The following is a 21,611-nucleotide window of genomic DNA, read 5'->3' on the forward strand; positions in this document are numbered from 1 at the left end:
GTTGATTCTGTTCCATCAGCGGTGCCTGCTCCCGCAACCGCTCCCATGAACGCAGCCTCCGAACCCCGACTTCCTGCACCTAACCACTATGGCGGTGAACTGTTTGCCGTGGATTTCTCAATCAATGTTTTATACAGTTCGAATTGATGCCTTCCCGTTTTGTGTAACAGCGATCCGAGATGGCCTATATCATCTCTCTGCTCATTGATGACGCCTTGGGGTGGGCTTCATCCATCTGGGAACAAAAGCTGGACCTCACCTGCGACATAGCCCACTTCACCAAAGAATTCCGCAGAGTATTCGACACACAAGGTAATAGCTGCTTCATCTCTTTTTCATATAACCCAAGGCAGTCGTCCTGTGGCCCGGTATGCAGTCGAATTTCGGTCCATAGCCGCAGAGACCGGCTGGAACGATGAGGCGTTAGCGGCAGCATTCTGGCAAGGCCTGTCCGAGAACCTTAAGGATGAACTTGCCGCATTGGAACGGCCCACGGAACAAGAGGAACTCATTGCGCTATGCATCTGAGTGGATTTGAGGTTACAGGTGAGAAAGGCCGAAATAAATCGTCTTAAGCAAGGTATGCAATCTCTCCACAACCATTACACAGGAGCCTTTAACCCTCCTTTTTCAGACCTGGAAGAACCCATGCAGCTCGGAGGCAACAAACTTTCACCCGGTGAGAAACAATGCAGACGTAATGCTCTGTCTTTATTGCGGTAACGTTGGACACCAGGGAACCGCCTGTCCCCAGAATTCGGGAAACGCTAAAGTTCCAGTGTGAGCCGGGATGATCACTCTGGGAACTCTATCTGCCTCCTCTCCCAAGAGGCCAACCAGGCTTCTGATACCCGTCACGCTTACCGGTGATACCTTTAAGGCCTCCACTCGGGCCTTTCTGGACTCTGGGTCAGCTGGGAATTCATTGACCAGGGATTCGCAGAGAGAAATAAAATCCGCAAAAGTCACCCAATAGGTCTGGAAGCTATTGACGGCCGTCCCTTACAACCCGCCTTTATTTCTCTTCAAACTGTTCCTTTTCAGTTGCACACAGGAGAACTTCATGTCGAAAGGATCTCATTAGACGTTATCCATATTCCTACCGTCGAAGTCCTCCTGCGACTCCCATGGCTTCAATTACATCACCCTCGGATAGACTGGACAGAAGCACAACCTTTTCAATGGAGTCCTCACTGCCTGCAGAACTGCTCTGTGCCGTCCAAAGGCCTATGGAGGGTCTCAGTACCCAACTTCCAGGACGTATTCAATAAAGCTCAATCCGAGGTGTTGCCACCCAACCGGCCCCCGGCTCATCACCACTGCGATGATGTTCCTACCGATTTATCACTTCCTGAGACCAAAGCCATGAAAGAATACATCCAAGAAAATCTACAAAAGGGTTTTATCTAGAAGTCCTCGTCCCCTCCAGGTGCAGGTTTTTTCTTTGTAAAGAAAAAAGATGGATCTCTCAGACCTTGCATTGATAATCGGGGACTTAATAAAATCACAATAAAAACCGGTACCCTTTACCGCTTATTACCGAACTTTGACAGACTCCAGGGTTCCACCATTTTCACCAAACTAGACCTACGAGGAGCTTACAACTTAGTAAGAATTCAACAGGGTGATGAGTGGAAAACAGCGTTTAACACCCGGGACGGACATTACGAATACCTAGTCATGCCGTTTGGACTTTGTAACGCCCCCACGGTATTCCAGGACTTTGTCAACAAGGTGTTTAGGGATCTTCTTGATCAATACGTCATTGTCTATTTAGATTATATACTTATCTTCTTCAAGACCGCACACGAGCATCCTGGCCATGTCAAACAGGTACTCCAACATCTGCAGGAGAATCCCCTATTCGCAAAATTGGAGGTGTCAGTTTCACCAGACCACGTCGTCCTTTCTAGGCTACATCATCTCTGACACAGGCCTGGCCATGGACCCAGCCAAAGTGAAAGCGGTTATAGATTGGCCTCTTCCCACACCCCTAAAAGCCATACAACGGTTCCTAGGCTTCGCCAACTACTATCGGAGGTTCATACAGAACTTTTCAGTAGTAACACCCATTATAGCATTATGTGAAAAAGAAAAAATGTGAACAAGCGCTAAAGACTAAAACACCAGTGTGACAAGTACAATATATATATATATATATATATAAAGGCTGCCTAGTAATACTGTCAGTACTAACAGAAAAAGTGAAAACAAAGAAAAACCTGGCGCCAAAAGTTCATTGGATAATCCTGTACTCCTCAGGGGATCAGCACACTTGCTTGACAGGCCATGTAGGGGAAAAAACACAAACAGACACAGATCATAGTGCAACACTGTAGGGTTAAAACAGGTCTACACTAATACACACACTGCACATATAACATAGAGACTCCTAGTGACTATAAAAACTATTTATTAAATAAAAAGAACTATGCCATAAAATGGTATGGACAAATGAGAACACCGCTGGTCATCCAGATGGGAAAAATCAGAGCCCTACTTACAAGCAGCAAGGCAAATACAGGCAATGCAACAAAGAGTCCTCCAGGTGCTGCTGATGTCTTTGCAGAGATGTGATTCCTGCTGCACTGTGACTCTCGTGCTGACCCTCCCTCCAGGGGTTAACAGGAACATAGTCATAGCATAGCACTTAGTAAATACGGTGAATTTAACCGCATACCACGTGGCCTAAGAATATTCAAGCCTCCTACTACAGACTCCAAAAATGAAGTATTCATGAGGGATTGGAATAAAGCCCTAGATGAATGCTCATTTAAATTAATGCAATTGTTGGTACAACAACAAAAGAAGTCCCTTTCAGAATTGGATGAGCAAATTATTGCTCTTCAAGTCAAATTGGAACAATTTAAGGACAATAATGAATTACTAGCTCTGGAACCAGTAGTCAAAAAAAGACTTGACAAAATGGAACTAGAGTTAGTAAGTAATAAACAAACAAAATTTCTACGTGACAAGGTGGATTATGACACAGGGTGTTATAGAAATTGGAAACAGGATACTAAGGATCCGAAGGGAAAACCTTTTAAGAAAAACTATCGTTCCAATAACAATTATAACAAAAAAAAGGAGTCAAATCATATAAAGGCTCCGGTTAACAGCCCTAGTATTCATGCCACAGTTTCCAGTCTTCCCAAACCAAATTCCCCATTACCCATTCATAACACACAGCAGTTCATTCTGCAACGCAAACCAAACCATACCATCAAGAAGAACACTGATATAACACCACAGTTGGAACCTATCCCCACCCACAATCAGTTTGAGGTTCTCTCTACAGATGAGATTGAAGTAAAGGCAGAAGGAAGTATATATCAACCTCTCCCCTCCCAAAGTAATAAACCAGCATTCTCTTTTTTAGAGTGGAGGAAGGAGAAGGATCATATATTTCCAGAGGTGAAAATCACAAAAGTTTTAAAACCTCCTTTAGATTCAATGCTTCATGTGAACATCCACAAGAAAAGAAAAAACGATTCAGGGGGAGAAGAGGAGGTAGGAATAAGAGATGCAACGTAAGATCTGATAGCAGAGAAATGTGTCAATATATATTTAACATTAGCAAATATTCCCTAAACAATATGGAAAAGAGAGTCTTGGGTAAGGGCCTTACATTCGCCCCTGTATGTGGGCCCAACAGCTTCAATCTGTTTATTGATGTGCAGAAGTTTGCCAGAAAGTTGGCCTTAAAAAAATATTTCGCCAAAGACGCCATCAGTAACCAGATTGAATCTGTAGTAGTGAGTAATGTATATAAATCTACTCCATTTAAAAAACAGTCCACTTTTAATCCCAAATTTGTCCAAGGCCACTTTGTGAACACCTTCGTAGAGATGGTTTCTAGAGATCTGGAACAATCAAGTCGTACCTTTAAAATCAAACATGACAACCTCAATCAAGAGGAAAAACTGGCTGTAAAGTCACTGGCCAGTAACGATTTGATTGTTATCAAACCAGCCGACAAGGGTGGGGGAGTAGTAGTGATGGACAGTAATTATTATGTCCAAGAATCAGGAAGACTTCTTGGTGACACTACTACTTACCTCCCCCTTGCCAGTGACCCAACGGACATCTATCACTCTGAATTAGTTACCCTTTTAGATACGGGACTTGCCAATCAAGCCATCACGCAGGATGAGTTTGACTTTTTGAATAATTTGCACCCACGTATACCTCTATTTTACTTTATTCCTAAAATTCATAAAGATCTTACACACCCCCCCGGTCGTCCTATTATTTCTGGAATACAATCACTCACGTCCAATTTATCTTAATTTATAGATTATTATTTACAGCCACTAGTAGCTAAGTTAGATTCACATTTAAAGGACACTACACAAGTCTTGCAAATCTTGCGTGAGATTGATTGGAGGTCTAGTTATGTATGGGTAACAGGTGATGTCACATCCCTGTATACAATAATAGACCATCAACTGGGATGTGAGGCCATCCGAAGGGAGTTCGAGGAAGACAACACCTTATCCTCTGCCCTTAAGGCCTTCTTGATGGATGGGATTAGATTCATATTAACACACAATTATTTTTGTTATAATTTACAGTATTATTTGCAGATATGTGGTACCGCCATGGGCACGAGGTTTGCCCCAAGTTATGCGAACCTTTTTATGGGGCAATGAGAGAAGGAGGCCATTTGGAACAACTGCCCATTTGGTGCAAACCTCGTGCTATGGCGGCGCTACATAGATGACGTTATTTTCATTTGGGATGGGGAACTGGATCTATTAGATCAATTCATTTTGTACCTTAATGACAATAACAGAAATTTGAAACTGATACTGTATGCCAATATGATAAAACCACCATTAACTTTTTGGATTTAAATATTAGTATTGTTGATGACCACATTCATACACAAACATTTTTTAAGCCTGTACAGGCCAACAATTATGTTGTGGCCAACAGCCATCACAATCCGCAATGGATTAGGAACATTCCGAAAGGACAATTCATCCGACTTAGGCGCAACTGCTCCAGGTTGGAGTCCTTTGTAGAGCAGGCGGATGAACTCAAAAATAAGTTTCTGGATCGGAATTATCCCATAGACGAACTAGAGAATACTATCTCTTTAGTTCAAGATATGGACAGGAAAAAACTCCTGGAATATAAGGACAAAGGGGACAGCCAAGGGAAAAATAATATTTCCTTTATAACACAATATAACGCTATGGCCCCCAAAATAAGGAATATTTTTGCCAAACATTGGCCTATATTGTTGCAGGATGCAACTTTGTCACAGATACTAACACCACAGCCATCTATTGTTTTTAAGAAAGCTGGTAACTTTAGGAACAAACTGGCACATAGTTACCCCTTAAACCAAGGTGAAATAAAAATGCACATCAATCAGGTTTAAAATGGGTTTAAACCATGCAGTAAATGTATAGCCTATAAGTACAGCTGTTGTAGCACAGAATTCAAATCTAATGTCACCGCCAAGAACTACAAAATCATGTCACATATTTCATGTAAGTCGGAGTTTGTCATTTATATGTTGCAGTGTCCTTGTGGCCTGCAATATGTGGGTCGCACTGGTCGTACGTTTCAAAGACGTATATATGAACATATCTACAACATTAAAAAGGGTTTAACATCACACAGTGTGTCCCACCACTTTTTGGTACATCATGGCAAAAATCCAAAGGGCCTTATCTGTCAACCTATTGAATTGTGTACACCCAATTGGAGAGGTGGCAAAAACATTCAACACATCAATAGGAGGGAGGCCTTTTGGATCTATGAACTTAAGACTTTATCCCCATATGGGCTCAATATTGATTTTGAACTGGGCTCCTTTTTAGGTAGATGAGATGGCTCAAACAAACATTAAGTTAAGTGCAACCATTACTTAATGGATGACACCTTATCCATTTGACTCTGTACCAGCAGTAGCATATTAAGTGGCTTAAGCAGGTTTGCTTATCCTTTGGCCACAATTTGGCATTTTGGTATATATCAATGCCTATTATGATATTATATCTGGCCTTAATTTTGGGATATACGGTTACCAGTTGTTATCTGAATGTTTTTAATGTTTTTAATGTTGTTTAATGTATTATATGTGTATTATGTTGTTAGAGACGTAGTGATTTGATATTAATGACATGCAGGCTATACAGCCTAATTGGGCAATTAATTTTTAATTGGTTAGGGTATATGTATATGTCATTCAGTGTCAGTCTTTATAGCCCCTGAGGAAGTGGAGTAACATCCACGAAACGCGTAGGGCAGGTGACACAGTCACTTTGAGCTTGGTATTGGACTTTTTGGGACACTTGGTCACATTTGAACACCATTGCAGCCGTTAGTTCTTGGCATACAGGACGCTTGTACTGTCCCTTTAAGGGCACGGGCACTCTCTGAGACAGCCTGTGTAACCGGAGGAGGAAGTGAGTAGAGCAGCCTCACATGGAGTAGAGCTGTGAGCCTCACGAGCGGGCCTCCAACACTGCCACTGTTCCTGTTAACCCCTGGAGGGAGTGTCAGCACGAGAGTCACAGTGCAGCAGGAATCACATCTCTGCAAAGACATCAGCAGCACCTGGAGGACTCTTTGTTGCATTGCCTGCATTTGCCTTGCTGCTTGGAGCAGGCCTCCAACAATGCCACTGTTCCTGTTAACCCCTGGAGGGAGGGTCAGCACGAGAGTCACAGTGCAGCAGGAATCACATCTCTGCAAAGACATCAGCAGCACCTGGAGGACTCTTTGTTGCATTGCCTATATTTGCCTTGCTGCTTGTAAGTAGGGCTCTGATTTTTCCCATCTGGATGACCAGCGGTGTTCTCATTTCTCCATACCATTTTATGGCATAGTTCTTTTTATTTAATAAATAATTTTTATAGTCACTAGGAGTCTCTATGTTATATGTGCAGTGTGTGTATTAGTGTAGACCTGTTTTAACCCTACAGTGTTGCACTATGATCTGTGTCTGTTTGTGTTTTTTCCCCTACATGGCCTGTCAAGCAAGTGTGCTGATCCCCTGAGGAGTACAGGATTATCCAATGAACTTTTGGCACCAGGTTTTTCTTTGTACCCATTATAGCATTGACACAGAAAGGAGCCGGCCCAGCACTGTGGCCTCCTGCAGCCATTCATTCTTTCGAGAAGCTGAAAACAGCCTCAATTTCATTATTTCGTATTTACCAGGGTCTAAAAACGTGAAGGCAGACGCTCTCTCTCGCCAATTTTTCATGGAAGGTAAGGCTGAGGACCAAGAGGAAACCATACTTCCCCCATCTTGTATAATCTTCACCAACACTTTTGATGCTTTAGAAAACATCACACAAGGTCAGTCTGACATTCCGGAGGGTCTCGAGGTTTCAGATTGATGCCTTTACACCGCACCAGCATATCGCAGAAAGGTGCTGTAATGGGGCCACTCATCTAAAAGCTCGGGACACCCAGGTACAAGGAGATCTATCGACCTCCTGGAACGGACCTTTTGGTGGACCGGGATACATAAGGACATAAAGGAATTTATCACTGCATGTCCGACATGTGCCCAAAACAAGACTCCCCGTAACAAGCCATCAGGGTTACTGCTATCTCTCCCGATTCCAGAGCACCCATGGACTCATCTTTCCATGGATTTCATTGTGGAATTACCCGTATCCAAAGGCAGGAATACCATTTTGATGGTGCTTGACCGGTTTTCCAAGCAGGCCCATTTCATTCCCCTCAAGGGGCTACCCAACGCCCTCAAATTATCCAAAATTTTCGTTAAGGAGGTCTTCTGTCTTCATGGGGTTCCCCAAGTTATTGTAGCGGATCGTGGATCTCAATTTATTTCTACATTTTGGCGGGCCTTTTGCAAACAGCTCGGGATTTCTCTTCACTTCTCTTCTGGCTATCATCCTCAGACTAATGGCCAGACGGAGCGGACAAACCAATCACTGGAACAGTTTATCCGCTGCTTCATTTTGGATACCCAGGACAACTGGACTGATCTCTTGCTTTGGGCCGAATTCATCCACAACAATCTCCGTAATGAGTCGACTCAGGATTCACCATTCTTCACCAACTTCGGCTTCCACCCCTCGACTCTCCCTACCGCAGGACCTAGATCTGTGGTACAAGCAGCGAATAATAGGATTCTGCATCTGCAAGCCTCTTAGGGAAGGATTCAACAAAATCTTAGAAAAGCAGTCTCCCTGCAGAAGAAACAGGCTGACCGGCATCGTCGTGAGACACCAACTTACTGTACACTCCAGGGCAAAAGGTATGGCTGTCCACGAGGAATATTCGTTTGAAGGTTCCCACTGCAAAATTGGGACCCGGGTTTATTGGCCCATTTCCCGTTATTGAGAAGGTCAATCCGGTGGCATACCGGCTGCGGTTGCCTGCATCTATGAGGATTACTTCGGTCTTCCATACCTCCCTACTCAAGTCCTTCATCCAGGATTCTCAGTTCCCTGCTGCGACTCTCCTCCTGAGCCTCTTCTGGTTGAGGGCCAGCAGGAATTCGAGGTTCAGACCATCCTGGACACCAGATTATCCATAGGAAAACTCAAATACCTGAATCATTGGAGGGGCTTCAGTCCTGAGGAGCGCTCGTGGATCCCCTGTGACCAACTTCATGCTCCAAGGCTCGTTCAGGCCTTTCATCACAGATTTCCCTCCAAGCCATCCCTGGGACGCCCGGAGATCGCCCCTGAAGAGGGGGTACTGTAAGGATTGGCCTTCGGTCCTGCCCCCGTGATGTGTCCCGTGACGCCTCGGGCGATACACCCGACATACAGGCAACGCGCAAGCACTGCGCTACTCCTGCCAGGATCGCGCTTGGGCCCCCCATGACGCATCTCACGTTGCCACGGAGAAGCTTCCCCACGCACCTACGCGCCGGCGCCGCATCACCAGGGATACACAAGGGGTTCATTCAATCTCTAATTACCCCACACATGCGCCACACTCCGCACCTACCTACCAGTGGTCAGAATACGTCTGATTATTCATCCCTCACAGCCTGGTGCCGCCCTGCTATTGGCTGTCACTCCCTTATATGCTCAGATAGCCCACCTCCTAGTTGGCTGAGCATAACCAGAGTTTTGTATCTGTGCTTGCCTCAAGCAACCTGTTTACCATGTCTTGTTTCCTGCCTGCTACTGTTCATTGTACCTGACCCTTGCTTGTTCCTGGACCTCTTCCTTTTCTTACCCTTGCCCTCGGCTTGTATTTGGACTCCGACCTTTTGTATCCCTGGACCCCGGCTACGCACTATGACTGCCCAACTTCTCCAACCCCAGACCACGGCGAGTACCACGACCATCCGACTTCTCCAACCCCAGACCGCGGCGAGTATTACGACCCTTCTAACCTCTCCTACCCTGACCCGGTTACATGACTCCGACTCTGCAATCTGGACGCAGTTGCGTTCTTGGTCGGTGTATTCAAAACATCCCCACCTCAGCCTTGCGGTCCCGTCCTGTTTGTGGTGAGCACTCGTTACACTCCCCCAGCTAACTTATTGCCAACCGCTGGGCAGGCTCCACCCAGTCTGGCAGATACAAAACATGTCCCCGCAGGGTGCCCTTTGTTCTCCGGACTTGGCAATTCACCCTTTCTCGCCCACCAAATGGTCTTCTCACCTAGACATCCTCTCCTCTTTGAACTACGGACTCTATACAGACATGCCGGCGTCTATGCTGATGCCTTGGCTGACTGTATTGAGCCTTATAGTAAATGTCTAAAACATTATAAAGTACACTTTAATAAAGTATACACATTATGGAACCTTATACATAAGGGAAATGGATTTGGGATATTTGGGCTCAAAATCTAGGAGTTTGGGGGACACAGGTTTGCACCGGTGTAATTCACCCCGCGTACCGGCAAATCATGCCTGCTCGCCGGTAAGAATTAAAGGACTACCGGTAACTTTGGCCCCCGAACTCCTGCAAACAAAATAATTGCATTTGCACCCAAATATCCCCCCTAAAACTGACACCCAAGAAATCTCAAAGTTCTAGGGCCAAGGGAACATGAAAACAGAAAAAAGCAGGGATCACTTTATTTTCCACATGTATTATCCCTGGTCCCTGACTTATGGTGCTTATGTAGCTACCAGGGACCTCACAGTTTCAGGGGTAACCAGAGGGCTTAACCTTTATTATATAGCCTAGTTACCCCCTACCGTCACACCTCCCCGCTCAAAACGAAGGCTCTGGGGTAGTCACCCCATCAGGTGGCTCCGCAGACCTGGATATCCTGGAGGTTTTCTGGTCACTGGGGATGTCATGTCAGGAGAGTCCATCTGCATTGCCATGCTCACTGCCCTTCTTGTGCTGGATAGTAAAATCAAATTCCTGCAGGGCAAGGTTCCAGCGCAGCAGTTTGCCATTCTCTCCCGACACCCTCTGTAACCAGCTGAGGGGATTGTGATCAGTGATCACCATAAAAGCTCTACCATACAGGTAGGGCTGGAGCTTCTTCAGTGCCTACACGATTGCTAGGCACTCTTTCTCGATGGTGGCATAAGCTGCCTCTCGAGGCAACAGCTTGTGGCTCAGGTAGACAATTGGGTGCTCTCCACCCTCCTCGCCTACCTGGCTTAGTGCAGCACCAACACTATAGTCCGAGGCATTGGCCTGCACCATGAACCGCTTCCTGTAGTCAGGTGCTGCCAGGATGGGAGCACTAGCCAGGGCAGACTTCAGAACCTGGAATGCCTCCTCACAAGCGGGAGACCAGGTAACCAGAACCGAGAGTTTCTTCTGGGTCAGGTCAGTCAGGGGTTTGGCCAGGTCACTGTACTGGGTACAAACTTCCTATACCAGCTTCCTATCCCACTTCCCAGCGGTGCCTAAGAAAGCCATAACCTGCTTCTTTGTTCAGGGCACTGGTCACCCGAGAATTGCCTCTACCTTAGCCGGCTCCGGCTTGAGATGCCCCCCTCCTACTCTGTGCCGAGGTACAATAATAACTCTGCCATCCCGACTAGACACTTAGATGGTTTGAGTGTCAGCCCTGCTTCTCCTATTCTTTTCAGCACCACTACAACATGCACTAAATGGGATGCCCAGGAATTGCTTAATACAGATATGTCATCCAAGTATGCCCTGGTGAAACCCTGCATCCCTTCCAGCAACCTATTGACCAGGCTTTGGAAGTTAGCCGGGACATTCTTCATCCCGAATGGCATAACTAGAAATTCATATAAGCCACTCGGAGTGATGAAAGCTGACTTTTCCTTGCCCCGCGAGCTTGTCTAACAGGTCGTCCATGCGGGGCATGGGATAGGCATCCGACACAATCTGTGTGTCGAGCTGCCGGTAGTCCACACAGAACCGAGTGGTCCCGTCCTTCTTAGGTACCAGGACTACCGGTGAAGCCCAAGGACTATGAAATGGTACAATTACCCCTAGGGCCAGCATCCCTTCTACTTCCTCCTCTATGCTACACTTCACCTCTGCTGATACCCGATAGGCATTCTTAGGCAGAGGTCTCTGATCCCCGGTGAGGACTAGGTGATCAGTGATATGGGTCCTGCCCGGCTTATCCGTGAACAGGTCCTTGTACTGGTCTAGCACCGCTGGCGTGCCTCGAGCTGGGGACCTATCCCTACCTACTCTACTGTGGACTCTTGCGGTACCTCTCGGTAGGCAAACAGCAAATGCTGTAAATGAATCTCCCAGTCTCCCTGTTCGGCTTCTGCATAGGTTCACAGAATCTACTTCAGGGTACCATTGAGCCGCTCACACTCTCCGTTTGTCTGGGGATGGTAAGGGGTTGTGCAGAGGGTTGTCACCCCACACGCCTCCCATAGACAGTGGAGCAATTCAGACATTAATTGTGTCCCTTGATCGGTTAGAATCTCGCTAAGGAACCCTACCCTAGAGAAAATCCCTATCAGAACTACTGTCACCTTAGCTTCGATCGAGGACAGTGCCACAGCCTTAGGGTATCGGGTTACAAAGTCGACCACCGTGAGGATGTAGCGCTTCCCCATCCAGCTAGGGACCAGATGCGGTCGCACAATATCTACAGCTACCCTCTGGAAAGGTTAACCTATCACCGGTAGTGGTTTTAGGGGGAACCTCACACGGTCACCTGACTTGCCAACCCGCTGGTAGGTATCACAGGAGCGACAAAAACTGCCACTGCCTGCGATGCCCCTGGCCAGTAGAAACACTGCAATAGCCGGGATCTAGTGTGGGCAACCCCCTAATGTCCCACTAGTGGAATGGAGTGGGCTACCTACAATTGCTGCCTATACTCCCTGGGTACCATTAACTGTCTCCTACCAGTCCATACCCTATCTGGAGCACCAGGAGCTGTCTCCCGGTACAAGAGCTCACGGTACCAGAGATACCGATCTGACCCACCCTCAGAGGCAGATTCGGACACCCAAAGTCTCCTGCCCTCTAAGCCGGGATCGGACCGCACTGCTTCTCTGAACCGGGTACCCAGCTCCAGCCACTCATCCTCAGTCACTAAGGTGGGTGCAGGAGGATGAGAGAGGAGGCTGGGGGTGCAGGAGGAGTAGGGAGAGGGAGGGGGAGAGGGGAGGGGGAGAGGGGAGGGGGGAAGGGGAGGGGAAGGGGGAAGGGAAGGGGGGAGGCAGCGTGGTCTGGTCCTTCTTCTGATGGAACGTTACAGCCCTTGCACTGATTGGCTGAGGTCTATGTGCTGACAGCAAGACACAAGGGGACTGTACCTCTATGCCTGGACACCGAACCCTGCCAGAGGCTGGACCCTCAAAGCAGACAACTATCAAGACTCTGGAGACTGACATGAAAGGCCACCTGCATTGAGGTACCTTTTGAGACTCTGGGGTGGTAGATTGGTAAGGGGCTTTTCCTCCCAGTCTTGTAGAGAGGAACTGGGAAGTGAGTTACCCCTTACACAGGGATAGGTGTTTGTTTATTTTGTTTCTGTTTCAATATTTTGCCTTGTTAGGCTGCGGCCCCAGTACGTTCTACAGCGCACACCTTGGCGTGCGCTGTGCATACAAGCACCACCCCCCAATCAGACCGAGCCCAGTACTTACCTTGGCGCGCATTTAGCAGCCGCGCTCTACGACAAGTTTTTGTAAATACAACAACATTGTATTTACAAGTTGCGATGGAGGGGTGGCCACGCGCCCACCGGTGGTTCAGCCAATGAGGGCGAACCAGCCGCGTAAGGTCATGGCTACGACCCTGGAAAACCCCAGCCACGCCCCCCACCATCGCAAACTCTTCCATCTTCTCGCAGACCGCAGATCGCGGTGAAACTCTGTGCCCGTGCCGCCCCTCCCCGCCAGGTGCTCGTGCTACAGTGCACACTGGGACCGCGGCCTAAAAGGGACAGGCTGGAATAAAGCCATGTTTTACATTTCCCCAAATCTGTCTCCTTGTGTGTACTTCTGCACCTCCCTCCTACAGTTTGTATAAGGAAAAAAACAGATATTGAAATAATACTGTATTAGAAAATAATCAAATAATATAATTGCAATGAATCTATGGGTCCTGAAGTAAACAAATGCTAGTTAATGTGTTCTCCTGCAGCCTCTTTAGGGGAAACAACCTAATTTTCTCCAATCAATTAGAACATCTAAAAAAGAAGCGCAACAGATAAACACCTTAGATGTGACCATCTCCTTTATTTCTTTTACTCAAAGACTTCTGGGAATTGTAGCTCTGTGTCTTTTCCTACATTGTATCAGGCACTGGGTTGCACTTTCCGGAAGCCCTTGCACGGGTGGGAGGAGAAAGTGATCAAGGGGGGCAGAGACGGGGAGGGGGTCTTCCTGAAATTAGTTAAACATCAACCAATGGCTGTCCAGCTCCTCTGATCTATACACTAATACTGAACATGACTTTTTTGAAAAAGTCCCTGCTCGCGGACGAAACGCGTCAGAGTTTCCATGTAGCAGTGTATTTTACCGTGCCAATGCACTCAATAAACAACCTTTTAGTCTTTGCGTGAGGATTTCCATTTTTTGTGCCCCCGCGGTTTGCAGTGAACCTCCTGAAAAGCCTTTTTTCCTGTTGTACATACCTCGGCTGGAGCACGCTTCAAAGCACTTCCGGATCAGTGGAGCCTGACGTCAGCTGGTGAATCAGCTTTGGAGCTCCGAAGCTGGGACGCGGCGTGTCAAGATCGTGAGTACTCCCTCTACCCCCGCTGTGGGGTTTATTGCTGTGTGTGACGCCGGTTTTGTGAGGGCAGTGGCGGAGGATCAGGGTGTCTTAAGACCGCATATAGTTCCCTGGCTGGGGACACGGCTGCACCGAGTTCATACTTCCCCCTTACCACACTCTAGCCCCGTGCCGGAGGCGAGTCACAGGTACACAGTATCATTAGTTTTATTTACTTTATGTACCACACATTGGGAGACTGAACGGGAGTGCATTTATTGAATTATTTTCATGGACATATGGTAGATTATTATATGTGCACAATTTTGGCAGCAACGGTCTCATCTTGGAGTTTCTCTGGGACATTTCTATCTATGAATAATACACCACCAAAGATATAACTGGGTTGAACCGGACGAGACTTAGATATGATAAAATATAATTTATTCCTTGAAAAAGGTGAACACACGAGATATACAAATAACAGACAAAATATGGACACTTACTTAAAGGTTTGGACAAGAAAGCCATCAGGATACAGGATGGGCCATTTCTTCCATAATTCAGTTTCAGATGAAGACATCACAGCAATACATGAAGATCATGAAGACACATGAAGACATTTGAGTATACCATTTCAACCATTCTCTTGCACTCAAGGCGCCGAGCTGTCTAGCAAAAATCTCTTTGAAGGAGATTTTGGCTTCCCTGTAAGTGTGAAGACCGACACTTAAAAACACTCAGCCCCTTTGTTCTTGCCCTTAGCATAAACAACAGGACAGTTAGCTTTTGATCACCGGGCTATGTTAATTCTTCAGGATGCCCTTCCTGCCTTATTTAACATAGCAGATGGAGTCTGCATTTTTCAGAGCAGATCCAAAACCCCATATACATTTTAATACCTACACATATTAAAATACCCGGTTCTGGTAGGTCCAGCGGGTCCAAACTTTCCAGACCTTAATGCCGGAAGTGGTACACTGTAGGGTCCAAGTTTCAGCCCGCTACGACCTTCGGAACCAGAGTTATACAAATATCACATAAACCGTTTCATATTTTATTATAAAAATCTCCGCTAAAAAGAAATCTCAGCGTTTCACTAAATCCCCATTGAAAACAACGTGCTCCGCCGCCATGGGTTTCAATGGAGTAACTCCGCCGTTGTAGTCAATGGAGTTTCCCGGCATAGACTTTCAATGGAGGAACCGCCGCCATTGAAGTCTATGAGAAAATCCACAAATCTTTACCTTCGTCCACACTCCGTCTGGTTGGGCTGGGAAGGGGCATGCATTAAAGCCGGAACCTTGGCTATATGCCACCCAAATCCCATCCCTCTGGTCATTCCAGAACCGGAGATATGGACTTACACATTTCAACATTTTACACTTAGTCGTTTTTTCGCCGTGCGGCTTTTCCCCATTGGAATCAATGGCCGGCGCCGCCATTGACAATGCATGGCGCCCGCCGCCTTTAGATTTAATGGTGCGACCCTCCTTCTCTGCTCGACCCTTTACGGGGGTCCCTCATTCCCGGACCCGGTGTGGATCGTGTGTGGCGGTTCCTAGGGGTTAGGGACAAAAAGAACTTTATTCCCAGGGGCCCTAGAACCCAAGATTCCCACACCAATTGTTGTTGAACTTGACCGTAGTGATTAAACTCTTTTAAAAGACATTGTATCCGCTTTTGCGGTCTGCGGTTTGGATGGCTGCCAACCTGTTCCTCGAGGCCGGCATTGAGGAATCTCCATTGAAGTCAATGAGCCCATTGACTTACAATGGGAAACCGCCGCTCCTCCTCTCAGACGCCACCTGCTGGTCGTCGCTGGAAAACAGGTCCAAAACCACTACTTCTGCCATTAGAAAGCATGGAGGCTCAATGGTGACCTATGGACGGCTGCAAAATGGAGCCTGAAAAGGCGGGAAAATTACACAAAGGGCTATAATCAGTATTTTAACATTAACCCCTTCCCTCCCGCATCAACCCTAGTGTATGTGTGAGTGCAAACACCAGGATAACACAATACATTTACACAGGGGAATAAACCTTTGGAAACTGAAGCAAGGCAAAACACACATTACTGGACCTCAGTCCAGTTAACCCCTTGCTTCCCAGGTGAGAGTAGAGGGTTGGCTAATGGGGTGTAACCCCTTTAATCCCGGGCCAAACCCTCTCTATCTTGACAAGGGATCCTGCTACAAATTGGAATACCACCCATGTATACACAGATAAGTGTGTACGTTATAAATAAATACATAAAGCAGGAAAGGTTTAGTTTAGTTGCAAGTGATGTTTGTTTTCTTGGAGCCCATACAGATGTAACAGGCTATGTCTTTTCTGCCTATCTCTCCCCACCCTGTTATGTAAGTCATGCTAGCTGCAGGCTGTAAGGGGTAAGTGATTCATCTGTGGGCTTGTTGACCCCCTTCATGCCCCTCTTATGAGTGACAGAAATAAGGTAGTGACTCATGGCCTGTGTAAGCCTATCTGGTATAGGTATAGACCATGAGCCCGCCCCTTCTTGTTGCTCCTAGGAGGGAGCGGCAAATTTAGTTTAGTCCTGTTCCTGCTCTGGAGGATAGAGGAAGCAGAGAGCTGTGAGTCTCTCCCATGGTGGGATGAGCATGCTCACCCCCAGTCTTTGGCTGGGGAAACATCTGATTCAGTCACAGAGGCACTGTAAGATCAGGGGCCATCCCCATCCAGAGGTCTGGGACCTCTGAGACTCTGCATCGCTATAAGGAAAACCTGCAGTGGATGCCTGCCATGCAATAAAGACCCTTGTTATCACACTCCTGTCTATGTATCAGTCCTTGGGCAGGTTGGAGACATATGCAATAGTGGGGGCTGATTTCTGGAAACCCTGGAACCCACTACGGCTGGAGGCGCTGAACACCAATGAGAAGAACCACAGAAAGACCCTAAGCCTGTCCTGATCTCCAATTGGAGGCGCTGCTGAGATCAGGGCAGGCTTGTACAGTAAGAGCAAAGAAAGTACGCCTCAGACAGAATGCTAAGGGAGAGGGGGATTAGATATATAGTGTCCAGGGGATACTGGCTACCATAACCAGGGACCATTTTTCCCGACAGGGAGCTATAGTCTGGTCTGCCCTAGTGGAACCAACTGTGCTGACATAGTATACTTTCATACCGAGTGTCACGGAGGAGGGGGGGTGGACTAGATATGGTGTCCAGGGGACCCCGACCGGAACCCACTACGGCTAGAGGTGTTAACACCAATGCAAATAACTACAGAAAGACCCTAAGCCTGTCCTGATCTCCATACCATCGCAGATCCAACTCAGCTCTCCTGATACTAACAGGCATCCGCACAACACCCAGGTAGCAGAAGCTGTGTATCTCCCACTTTGTTGAGGAAACAGTGCTACACAGAGAAATCCTGTCATTGTTTTATCTCCTATATTTTCCAGAGTTTGTAGACACACACACAGTGGGACATATGTATCAGGGCAAAAGTGGTGCCATTCTGGGGCAATACATTTGCATCATATGTATCAAAGCAAAAATTATACCACATTACCAATAGGATTTTTTGTATGATTCATCTCCTGCAATTTGTTTTGCCCCAGAATTGCACCACTTTTGCACTCCTCCTCAGACCTCACTGTCTCCTGAGACTAGACACAGCAATGATAACACAAAGATACACACTGCTTCAGTCACACATGTCCCTGCTCACACATACAGCACAGAGTGTGATAGGAAGGACTGTCCCACTCCCAGCCAAGTAACAGCACTTACTCCCTCACCTGCGGTCTCTGTGTAAGTTTCCCATGTAACCTCTTAGATTGTAAGCTCTTCCTTTCCTATTGTCTGATTTTGCTGCACTTATTGTATAATTATAATTCCCTGTACTGTATTCTTTGTGAAGCACTGAGTACACTTTTGGCGCTATATAAATAAAGACATACAATACAATACAACCTAATCCTGAGCACAGCCTGTCCCACATCCTGAGGAGGGGATCCAGGTCACTCCCACAGGGAAGGACTGAGAGATCACAGGGGCTCCCCCCACCCTCCATAGGAAGTACACACACAGTGAGGAGGGGATAAAGTGCACATCTCAGGCACTGAGGGGGGGACACACTGAGGAATAGGCTCTGAAGCCTCTAAGTCCCTTTTCCTGTGTCCCCCCTCACATTGTCCATCCCCTGCTGCACAGAGATCTTCAGCCTGTGTTATTGGGTAAGTGCTTTCCTCCTCCTTCCTTCCCCTCCCTTGTGTGACCTGTGCACATTATCCCAGTGCTGTTCTGAGCTTCCTTACACACAGGAGCCTGAGAGGCTGAGCCTCTGATAATGAGGGGGAGCCTCTGGCACTGGAGGGGTTAATTCTCCCGGTATCAGAGGAACACGGAGATAATGGGGGTTTATTTTACATTGGGAATTAACTGTTTCTTTTTTAACGGAGTGGTACCCTGAATAAAACATGTATTTCCCCTCAGGTTTAAAGCATGGGGTCTCTGTAGCTGAACCACAGTAATGTCAGCTCCGGGACCCCCTGCTTCCTGAGATACTTATGTAGCGCACTTTCCCACACCCCCTGGAAGATATGTGTCTACAGTGTGTGGGGTGCAATACCTGTGGCTCACAGGAGGCCTGAGCCTCCGCTGCTGGGAGCCTGGGGTGTACATGAATCAATGCTGGGTAGCGCCTCAACCTCTATGGGATTCTACTATGTGGAATAACCCAGTTACAGGACATACTGTATAAGAAATACACACTTGGTATAAGATAACGGATTACTATGTAGGTTTACTATGTACATGTAGCCCTGGCTGGTTTTGGGCTACCAGTCTGCCCTCCTCCTGGCAGTAAGCCCTAGTAAAAGCAGGCTTGCCAGGGGTAATCATGGGTTTTCCCCACTTATATGCAGAACAGCATCAGTAAAGAGGGGCACAGATCACAGCGAAAGCAGCAGCAAATCGCTAATAATGAGGGCAACTCATGACGGGGTAACAATATACATAAATCTTTAATGGTCAGTACACCAGTAGGACCACGCACCAACGCGTTTTGTCCGCTTAGGACTTTCTCAACACCTTGTATGTATTTTTTTACCCCGTCTGGAGTTGCCCTCATTATTAGCGTTTTGCTGCTGCTTTCGCTGTGAGCTGTGCCCCTCTTTACTGATGCTGTTCTGGATCTACCCTGGAGGCCTGCACGCCGGATAATCCTCTAGCCTGGATACCACATAAGGAAGGTAAAGGGCATAGCCCATCGTTTTTTACCCTCCATTGCTGGACTGTTCTGAATTACTACCCCAGAGGGTGAGTTTATGTTACTGGAGACTGAGTGTTGGATAGCCTTGTGGGGCACTAACTAGTCCTGTTATCACCCAGGGTGGTCTTCATTCATTTCTACATATATTTATCCATGGACATTGGATTCAATTATTATTGTGATATTGCATTGTTGGAAGCTGTTGGGGTGATGCACCAAAATACCACAAAAATCCCACTTCTATGCAGCCTCAGTGAGTCACAGAGAAGGCGGTGCAACCAGGCCTTGTGTCCAATCAGGGGCACGGGGCTGGTTCTTGCTTTGCCTGTCCTTAAGGGGCTGCACTTCCTAAAGTTAATCAGTTGCCTCTACCATGAGAGAGGCTGGTCTACCCATAACAGTTGTGCAGGGCTCTGCCAATCTGTGGCCCCCTCTTAGGGGAGCGGTGGGAGACTATTCCTCTTACTCCGCCAGGGAGTAAGGGAAGAGCTAGGACTGATTCTGGTGCCCTTGACTGGGAGTGAAGGTCCAGGGACATCCTGAGGGTGAAGGCCCTAAGCTCTGCTGTTGCTGTACCATTGAAGTGTGCTAATAAAGTGTTCAAGTTGTTTACCATAGCTTCTTGCCTGAGACTGAAATCTATCAGGGAGAAGAGTAAAGAATTTCTCCTGCAGGGATTTCACCCTTCATCCCTGGGGTCTGCAAGAGATGGAGGTGCTGACGAATCAGTTAATACCCCAAAAGCCTGTTCTGACATCCCCTACCATCATATGGGAGTCTCAGATCTACTGTGAGCCAGCAGGTACGCACCACACCTCTCCATGTAGCAGCAGTGTAATCTCCCAAAAGGGGGGGGGGGGGAACATGGGCTACATACACAAAATAGATATACGGTACCAGCCCCACCAATTTGCCCATGGGTGGCCGTACTCTCCAACCCTCTGTTCCCCTCCTTGGAATCACAGTCCCCAAAGTACTGGGGGGCCCATGGGTACCCAACCACCTTGGTGTCCACAAAAGTCAACCCACCCCAAAGTGTGAGACAGCGCTGCCCCACTCAAGTGTAGAGTTGGTGCATGTGATGAGGTGAGGTACCTGCTGGGTGCACAAGCACCCGGGCGCGTCGATGCCGCAAGATGGGATCCACGGATTCAGTGACGCGAAGTCTCCGCCTCTACGGTGGGTGGGTCCCACGTGGAGTGTACCACCATATAGAATGTCTGACAGCAGATGGGTGGTCTGGTCCCAGACCACCTGAGGCCAGGATGCAGCCGCTTCCTTCCTGTGTCTCTCACACTGATGCTGCAGCAGCCACAAAATGAGGGGAGTCGGGGCCTAGCTGGGGCCTGCACCTACACCTACCCTACTGACGTCCCAGCTCCGACTGGCATGTTCCTCTGTGCGCAAAATGTATCTCTTGGGGAGCAGGAGAATCCGGCCACACGATTGGCTGTGCTTGTCCCCGTGACTAGCAGAACCTGGGACTGCTGGGACATGTAGTTCCTTCTCGGAGCCTGTTCCTCTAATGGCCGCCGCTTGCACTGCGAACCTCTCTCTGCGCATTTACAAAATGGCGGCACCCTCGGCAGAGCTCCGGCGACTGGCTCGCCAGCCGCCTGTTTCCCTGCACCGACCGGCGCCTGTCTGACACCCCTTTATCCCTCTGCAACGCTATCGGGGTAAGAGGAGGGGAATAGAGGGATCCAGGGGACAGGGTTACACTTACATGTACAGTAAAGGTGCTGCCGGTATAGCTTGGGTGCCTAGCCGGTCAGGTTACATAGTGTGTCAGTGTATAGTCTCGCCTGGTCACACACTCTGCCGGTGTATATACAGTAATGTACTGACAGGGAATATAACCAGATTATATTGGTGCAATGCCAGGTCACCTCTGCAGCACACAGCGCTTTGTTAGTTCCCTCTGGGGGTGCGCTGTACCTCACGGGGGGTGTAGGAAGAGGAGAGAGGAAAGGTGGGGTGCAGAGAGGAGGGAGGGAAGGGTGGGGGTGCAGGAGGAGGAGAGAGGAGGCAGGGGTGCAGGAGGAGGAGAGAGGAAGGGTTGGGGTGCAGGGGGAGGGGAGGGGAAGCGTGGGGGTGCAGGAGGAGGGGGGGGGAAGGGTGGGGGTGCAGGAGGAGGGGAGGGGAAGGGTGGGGGTGCAGGAGGAGGGGAGGGCAAGGGTGGGGTGCAGGAGGAGGGGAAGGGTGGGGGTGCAGAAGGAGGGGAAGGGTGGGGGTGCAGGAGGAGGGGAGGGGAAGGGTGGGGGTGCAGGAGGAGGGGA

This window comes from Ascaphus truei, chromosome 2 (genome assembly GCF_040206685.1).
Source record: "Ascaphus truei isolate aAscTru1 chromosome 2, aAscTru1.hap1, whole genome shotgun sequence".
Classification (NCBI taxonomy): domain Eukaryota; kingdom Metazoa; phylum Chordata; class Amphibia; order Anura; family Ascaphidae; genus Ascaphus; species Ascaphus truei.